Raw genomic sequence first — 8,616 nt, forward strand, 5'->3', positions numbered from 1 at the left:
GGAAGTCGGAGACATCCCCTTGGCAATCCGGCTAGCATAAGTGTCGAATAGAAGCGTATACACATCACTACAGACGCTCACAGGGCATTATACAGGCCGAATACCTAAGCGCTTCGGCAAGATGCTCCCATCCAATATGAAGAAGGTTAACAAAGTTAACTGGACACCCGGACACGAAGGTCTGGAAGAGAACGAAGCACCAACCAAGATACTCGTGAACTCACATACCGGGTTCCTTGTGGCCACGACTACCGCACTCCCCTCCCACACTCTTAATCTGGTTCCATATAAGTTCCAGTTAAAAAGGGTGATCCATATATTTTATGTGGATCCGAACGAAAGAATAACTGGAACGAACCATATAGGTGGATCTTATCTGGAACCGTCAGCTTGTTTTCTTTATGTTCGTGGTTTTTATCTGGAACCGAAGAAATGGGGTCATGCGATGTCGGCGGTTCCGGTTACTGTTCCACTTATGTCCCAGTAAACGGTTGAGGAGAGTGCGTTTGTATATTTTTTGCTCGTGTCTAGTTCCACATAACTCGTGCACGGCAGTGAAGTATGCACTCTTTCATGCATCAACTGGAACAATGAACCGCATATATATTAGGTGCTTCTTGACCCAAGATGCACGTGCGCGTTTAATATACACGCGCACACCGCACATAAAATTTAATGAACTTCGCCGACATCTATGAAACTGCCTTGCAGCAGTTAACTTTCATAATACGGCTAAGCTGTAGTTTTAGTGATGTCCTTTGACAGAAAACGAAATCCCACTTTTTTGTCAACGCCGTACAAATCATTAAAAATGTCTAGAGGAGGATATCTTAGGCAAAAGAAGAAATTGCAGGAACCCATTTCCAGGTGTTCTGCGGCATCCAAACCGCTTTCGTGAACATCATATTTTTCTAATTTGAGGCGTCAAGTACAAAATCACCAGTGACTTCAATTTGAGAAGGACTAAACGTCTTCCCTTTCCCCGTCTGCCGTTCGGGCAAAGCCATAGCTGCTATAGCGCTGAAGAATTCGTGGTGCTTTTGTGAACACCTTCATTACGAAATACTTGTTGAGGCCATCACATTTTATGCATTTGGTTTACAAAGTTTCGCAGAAACGGCAGTTTTTGTTCAACACTCAGTCACCATCTCGCCGTGGTGTAGTGCGCGCTCAATGGTACTTAGTCCACGTTACTTATGTTGTGATGGGGTGCATACATAATGGTAACCGACTGCGTCACATTTTACACCGCACACATAATGCTACGCATGCAGTTATATGCTTAGAAGTTCGTTGTTGTATTTTGTCTCGTCCCGGCTATTAATTTTCACAAGCAAAAACGAAAGCCTCTTTGCACGAAGAGAACGACACAGAACCCGGAGAACTAAATCTACCCCGTGGCATCTGCCTTACAATCTATATATTTATACTGAAATGTCATTCTTATTTCAAATTATGCATTGCAGTATCGCGAAAATTCGCAGTGTTACCCTAATGTTGTTACTTGCCATAGTAATTCAAGTTCGCCGAATGACGTGCCTTCTCCTGCTGGTCCCCCCGTTCCTCTTTTCCTGCATTATTGGTGTTCATGAAGAAAAACTGCTGGAAAACGGGCAGATGTATTATTACTCGCTAATTAGCGAGTAATCACACTGGATTCACTATACGGAAGTAGTTTTCTATAACGTGGATATCAAAGAGCGTCGCAGTATATATTATTGGTATTGGAAAGACTTGTTGTCAAGAGAACGCAGTCAATAAAGAAGCGTCGTTTTGTTTTCACTGCAAAGAACGAAATAAAGCGGTCATCAAAGTTTATGCACACATACCGCACGCGCTCACGAGCCGCGGAGAGAAACAACTTTAGACCAACTAACGTTTTGAATTGGCTAATATCTGAGCTCTTTGTTCCAGCCTCAGAGCCGCGTACACGTCCGTTTAGAGGCCTACTCCCATTTTCCGAAGCAAATATAAGCGATCAAGGGTGCCGAGCTTGTGATCTCTTCCGCCGACTGGTCACTGGCCACGGCGTGCATCGCCCAAGGCACGGAGGAAGAAAAAGTTGGCCGAAACCATTACGAAACGACCGTCACTTTCGTGCGGCATGCCGTGCGCATGCGTTGACAGCCGCAAGGTAGCGCCGCTTGCGTTGATGCATGGTATAGTGGGACGGCAACGGGTACAACGACGATGAGGGAAAAACGGGACTGCGTGAACACTTTTAACGACAGCAGCGCCCCTACGTCTCAACCTTACGCAAGCTTGTTCGTCCGCATGCAGCGCCACTAGTGGCCTGCTATAGCGGTTTTCTCGATTACTCGCGTTATGCGCCTGATGTACTAAATGAACTGTCGGTCAGACTGGCGGGAACGGTTACCAGTTTGGTCGTGGCGTGAAACTGCGGATTTCTTCATGTCCTCGGGCTGTATTTACTGTTCGACGAAGTGAAGTTTTGCTGGGAGGCGCAAAAAAGGTCAGTGCTGCTTATTTATGTTCTGGTAACGGTTGTTGTTCATTGACTTGTTCATCACTGCGTCCGATAAACGTGCCGCTCCGCTGCCTGTTCGATGCGAGAAACGTTTGCGGCCGTTATTCACTTAAGCTTGTGTGTTTGTGGGTCGGAGTCGGCTTGACATTTCTGACTGCATACGTTAGCTAGTGCTATTTAGAAAGTCGCTGGTGCGCGCGTTTCTCGAGTCTGCATGTCTCCTTATGGTGTGGTGTTGCTTAGTTGTATATTGATGGTTGCTGTACCTGTCAGCGGTACTGAATCTTCTCGGGTTAGTCGCACGCTATTGTCTCGCGCGCACACACTGCACAGCTTGTTTGTCGGGGCGTCTGTCTTTAGACTTATCGCTATTTTCAAACTTCCGCGTTAATTGCTTTGTGTTGGTCTTCTGAGAGCCATAAATGTACTGTGCTAATCTCGCTATTCGCCTAATGTTGATGTGCGTTCAGGACGTTGGCGGCAGCACTGCTTACGTTTATCTGTGCTGTGTGTGTAGTTGTTCCCCGTTTCTTACAATGCCTTCGATGAATTCAGATGGTCTATTTACACTAGTCAACTTTAGTTGGCTCCCTGACGTGTAGTGAAATGCAAGGGAAAGTCAGTCCGATGCTACTCTTTCTAGTTTCGGTTCTATTATTGCGCGCCAAACGCCAGTGGCGCTGGGGAAACAAAATGCTCTCTTTCTCTCCCGTTTTTCTCTTCGCTCGTTCACGGAGCGCTTTCCCTCACCCCCGCGTCGCGCCGTCAGCCCCGTCTTGCTGCGCATGCGCGATAACGGTTTCCCTGCGCGACGGCGAGGCCGACGCGCGTTTCATGTAGTGGGCTATTTCTCGTATGTGCTCCCTCGGACATTAGGGTGCGACATAAGGGACGCCAAGAACACCAGGATGAATCGTAACGCGAAGACTCCGAGTGCTGTTAGCAAAAGGTGAGAACGTCGTTCGTATGCCGTACGTGAAGCTGAGCTGAAGGATAGGACTTGTGTTGTGCGTGTGCTGTGCTTGAAGACAGACAAAGACAGACAACCTTGTCTGTGTTGTATTGGTCATCGGTGTTTCTCGCCGCACGTAGCGTTCGCGCACGTAACGCGAATAAAGTGTTCATGTGGTATTCCAGCTGGCGTCGTTACTGCTCAAGCGGCGTGGCTTCGTGCCGGCGGAGCGAGGCCGGCGAGGCTTGCCCGTGGAGGCAGCGGGGTGGCGTCGGCGGTTGCCGGGTGGGAATGGGGGGGACAGGGGGTGGGGGGAAGGAATCCAACCGGCATGAGAAGGGAGAGCGTTACCTCTCCCCCACGCAAGCTGCGCGCCCTCGCATTGTTGCCATGGCAATTATAACGCCTTCAAGGCCAACATGGCGGTGGCGTTGCTAGGGCAACAACAACGCAGTAATGTTTCCCCAGGCTCACCAGGGGAGAATATGCCGCATGAGTCGCAATTAGCCCGGACGCTGGGTTGAAGGCTAAGAGTCCGCCTCCTGGGAAAGTGGTTGTCTGAGCAGCAGCGTAGTAACAAAACGTTCCTTTTGTGGAGGGGAAGTCAGGCGGAAACACGCAGAAAGTGTGGAGCCGTTTCTATGCTGTCAATATCAGTGGTAACCTGAGACCTCAGAATAATTACCCATAAAGCTCACGTGTGGACTATTAGAAGTTTTAACGTCACAAAGTAAGTTTAAAAATAATTCATTCCTGCCATTTTATGCTATCAATGTCAGTGGCAGCTAGAGAGTTGGAATAATTTTCAAAACGCTCAGGTGCAAAGTTGTTGCATCATGATGTGCAGCAAACATTATTCCATTTCTGTTCTCCTTTGAACGTAGAAATTATACTGCAAAAGCAGATTGCTACATTCTGTATTCATACTCTATGACCTGTTCAGAAAGAGTATGTGGCTGACTGTGGAGACATTTGGCCCTCCACTGATAGGTTGTGACAAATGTTTTTGTTCCTCTGCAAAAAAATGAAAACAAATTATTTCCATTATTTACATGCTCCTGCGAAGTCATGGCTGTGGCATTTACTGGCTGAAGACATCTTCGGCATGCTGAAGGGTCGTCGGGGAGAGTGTGGCGGATTATGAATGCTCTATGGAGCTCATAAGCCACAAACGTGTACCTTTTGAGTCGCGCATATTGTGCAGATATCCACCAGTTCGCATAAACCAAGGACAGGTGAGCTTAAAGCATGTTCAAATATTTTTATATCTCAAATTGTTTAGCAAGAAAAGATTACCAGGGCTTCCGCTGTAAAAAAGACATTCGACTTTCGTGGAACGAATCAGACATTGTTCAATATTTTCTCGTGCTCCCTGGGTAAAGCAAGGCATAAACTTATTCTCTGATATTTTTGTACTGTTTATTTTCTAGGCAATAGGGCGAAGATAGACCTAAAACAGCTGTACAAGGAATGCATATGGCCATTTTAATTGTATTTGGACCACTTCTTGGAAGTGTATCATCAGAAGGCAACACATTAAAGCTCTTGCACGGGATGAAATCATTGCATTCTACAAGTAAGTACTCACTGCCATTTTTGGGTCTTTCATGGCGCGTTTTTAGGTAGTTTCTTTGTAACTAATGGTTTGAAACTTACTTCTTTTCAGTGACAGCTTGGCCTGTGGCTCAAGGTGACAGTAGGAGCTTTTCGGAACACGTTAGCGAAACTTTCCTGGAAGTGCACGTGAGACGTCCCTGACAGAAACACCCGGGTCTTAATTTTGGTTGGGTAAGCTGGCATTTTGTTTTTGCGGGACTCAATTTCTGGGCTGTTCTTCCTAATAAAATCTCACTGTTAAGAAGCTATCGTGAACGCTAATATTGGCCATTGTGTTCACATTCCGCCTATTACGGATGCTCCAACAGTGGCCAAAAAAACCACTATTTTGTATTTAAGTTTTGTAAATATTTAGCTTTTACACCTTGAGAGTTGCTGTGATTTGCCAGCACCACGGACACGCCCAACGTGGTTGCTGCTACAACAATACGGTGGCAACTGACGATTTAAATTTCCCGCTTTTAATACGCCCGTAGCACCAATAACACTCCAAAATACAGTCGTAGCATGAGTAATGCTTGCATTGTATTTTGACAGGTGGTTAAATAAGGGGTAATTTTTTTGAAGGGAATTGTTTAGAGCACAGAAAGTGACGTCTGCAAGAAAATGTGCTATAGTTGTGATTTATAAGAAAATTGTGCAACAGCCTAGTTCAGCATTAGTCAGCTCAACTTCTGCCTTATACCACTACGAACCATGGAGGTAATACATATCGAGAGGAAATATTTTAGGTGGAACTAATTCCCCGAAAAATTTCTGCCACAGTGCGATATTTATGATTTCCTATGACTGGCCATTTATTTCTTTGCGTTAGAAACATCGTTTAGCTGTAAGTTATATTAAGCCAGCCTCACTACAGCATTCTAGGGATTACATTATACAGTACAGAGGACATCTTCTGCAGAGAGAAGGTGTGTAAAATAAAATGCTGAAAGGTGATTATAGTAATTATTTGATTAATAAACGAAACCTCTCAAGGATAAAAAACCTTATATTCAGGATACCAAGGCAGCAAGGTGGGATACTTTCCAGAATCAGGGCAATTTCATTGATTGTCTGTGGTGATATTGTTTGGCGCACTTTCACCTTTAGCAGCACTCCCAGAAAAACCCCAAAAAATCACTGATTTTAAATCAATTACTGTGTTATGAAAGGGCCTAAGCAACTCACTCATTTAAAGCAACCATGTAACAAAATATTCTTGTTTCCTTGAAGGTACATGAGGTGAGCAGTAAGTCTTCTCGAGGACCGGTTATTCTGAGAGAAGGGACTGGCGGCATCAATATTGCCCGCAAGAAACACATCACGGATTCGCCGCCTGCATTGTCACTTCAGGATATGGCCATCCTCTTCGCCGCATATGTCATCTTTTTCATCGTGTCATCATGTTCTTATGGTTGTGTGCCTTTGAAGAGTTCTTGGGACTTTTGCAGGGAGTTCTTGGAAAGCATGAAAAATTTGACAGTGGCCTGGTGTCATTTAAGTTGGAGTCTCTGTTGAAATACTTGAAGTGTTCAGCTCTACTTGGGATTTTAAATTATTGGTAGAGGTTAAAGTATCTCTTGAAAGGCATGAAGGAGGTCAGATAAAAGGCATGAAGGGGGTGAAATCAGATGAAGAGGTTTAAGTTACTGGCACATGCAAGTTTCATGTCAACTGAACACTGAAGTCGTGCCTTATTTTTCATCATTGGAACAATGCGCAGGCTGTCTTTGAATCTATAGTGGGTGTTAATGTAGTTCATCGCACCGCATTGTAACGTCCTATTATTCAAGTGTAGCTCATGAGATTTTTTTTTCGTGGCAGTGCTGCTGCTGATGCAACAGTGAGTGCTTATTTACGCAGATGGCTTCCGCCTTCATTGATAAATTTTAGTACTGTAAGTGAGCTGACATCCATGCCGTAGAAGGATTTAAAATGTGCGTAATTGGCTTAAACTAGTCTTCTCCTTTGAACAAAGTTGCATTTCTTGCTTGGCAGAAGCAGGGCTTTGGTCACAATTACACTGACAGCAAGACGGGAGGGTTTTTATAGCACGCAACTGTGAATTTTACCTAAGGTAAAACGTTGAGGCTGGAAATAATGCTTTCAAGTCTGCTTTGTAAAACTGGTCCCCTGTATGATTCAACGCTGGCTTGTTTGCTTCTTAAGGATGTCTGACTTGTTCCCGCTTGAATTGACGACGTATATAATTAGTCTGCTTGTTAAATTTTAATATGTGTAACATGCTTCCAGCTACCTGGTTTGCAAAATTATATTATGATTCACGCTGGCTTTTGTGAGATTTGCTGGGATGAATTTTTTTAAACAACTACAAATTGTTTGGTCAAGTAACGTGCCTTAAGTCAAAGGCCTTTTCAGGACGCTCATAAAGTTTATATTGCCTACAAATAGCTTGATGTTACACCTACGTTTGGTGTCAGGAAACTACTATCTTTAATAATCAAGTTTTAAGTGTGGCATACTGCCGCATGTGACCTCTCGTGTCAAAATGTTTTATCGTTAATCTTGGCTCGAGCGTTGTTTGTTTTCGAGCGTTGCACTGCACTGTTGTAGGTTTGTGATAATACAACCGTGTATAGCTTGTTTTTAGGCCTTTCCGTACAATTTAATAGCAAACTGCATTTTCCAAAACAGTTATGCGTAAACATAGTATGACAAGCGCAATGAGTCATTCCGCCTTTGAATTACCTTGGTTTATCTGATAAGACAGTATATTTGGTGCTCACTGTTGTATAATGTCTGTGTCAGTGCCGCGGTAGACGCACACGTCTAATACCGTCTTTATTAACCATGTTTTTGAGTAAAAGTGAATATGTGAAAATGCCACTTGGAGCCTAGTGTTATCGTTATGGTATTTATTCCTTGTACGTTGGTCATTTTCTGTGCAATTTAAAATAGACAGCTATTCAAATCTGAAATGTATGAATACTAACACCCAATAAAATTGTATAGTATGTTGAAAAGCAGTGTATGAGTCATAATAGTTTGTTTCGTGCGTATTTTAATGCAAGTATATTGTTTCTTTTACATGCAGCTGAAACCCAGAACAGGATTCTGCGGGTGAAGCCAAAGACTGTGCCGCTCTAAGTGCCTCAGACCAACTTTTATATCGAACTGTGCTCCGATAGGCAACTGTTGGGAACTGTCAGGGACCACACTGCTGCGGTGGTTTCTGCTTTCCAATTGTTGGTATCACTGCGGGTCATATATCAAGGCTGTGTTAAAATGGTGCTTGCGGTTTCCTGCTGATACCAATGCATCCGCCAGCCTGGCATATGACCTCGGTGTATACCAACAGGAAAGCAGAAATACTGGAAAAGTGGAGTCCCATAGACAGCTTCCCAATGTCTATAGGAACACCGTTTTATATAAACAGCTGGTCTGAAGGTACGTGGAACGGCGCACCGGATAAATGCCATAATCATTTTACATGGATCAATGTTCCAGTAACTTAAACTGCCCTTTTATTTGGAACAGTGATCCGCATACTTTTATTTGGAACACCGATCCACATAATTTAGTTGCAAAAATATGTGGTGCACTGTTCCACTTAATT

The 8,616-nt window shown here is 44.2% G+C and overlaps 1 long non-coding RNA gene across 1 annotated transcript; it reads left to right on the plus strand.

Moving 5' to 3' along the window:
* The first annotated feature begins 2,208 nt into the window (after positions 1-2,208).
* Positions 2,209-5,184, plus strand: LOC144144377 (uncharacterized). The gene is made up of 3 exons (XR_013317233.1): positions 2,209-2,473; positions 4,871-5,016; positions 5,107-5,184. It is a non-coding gene; the product is annotated as an uncharacterized LOC144144377 (long non-coding RNA).
* Positions 5,185-8,616: the final 3,432 nt, after the last annotated feature.

Source organism: Haemaphysalis longicornis, unplaced genomic scaffold (genome assembly GCF_048455015.1).
Source record: "Haemaphysalis longicornis isolate Haplotype H1 unplaced genomic scaffold, Haemaphysalis longicornis Haplotype H1 scaffold_7, whole genome shotgun sequence".
Lineage (NCBI taxonomy): Eukaryota > Metazoa > Arthropoda > Arachnida > Ixodida > Ixodidae > Haemaphysalis > Haemaphysalis longicornis.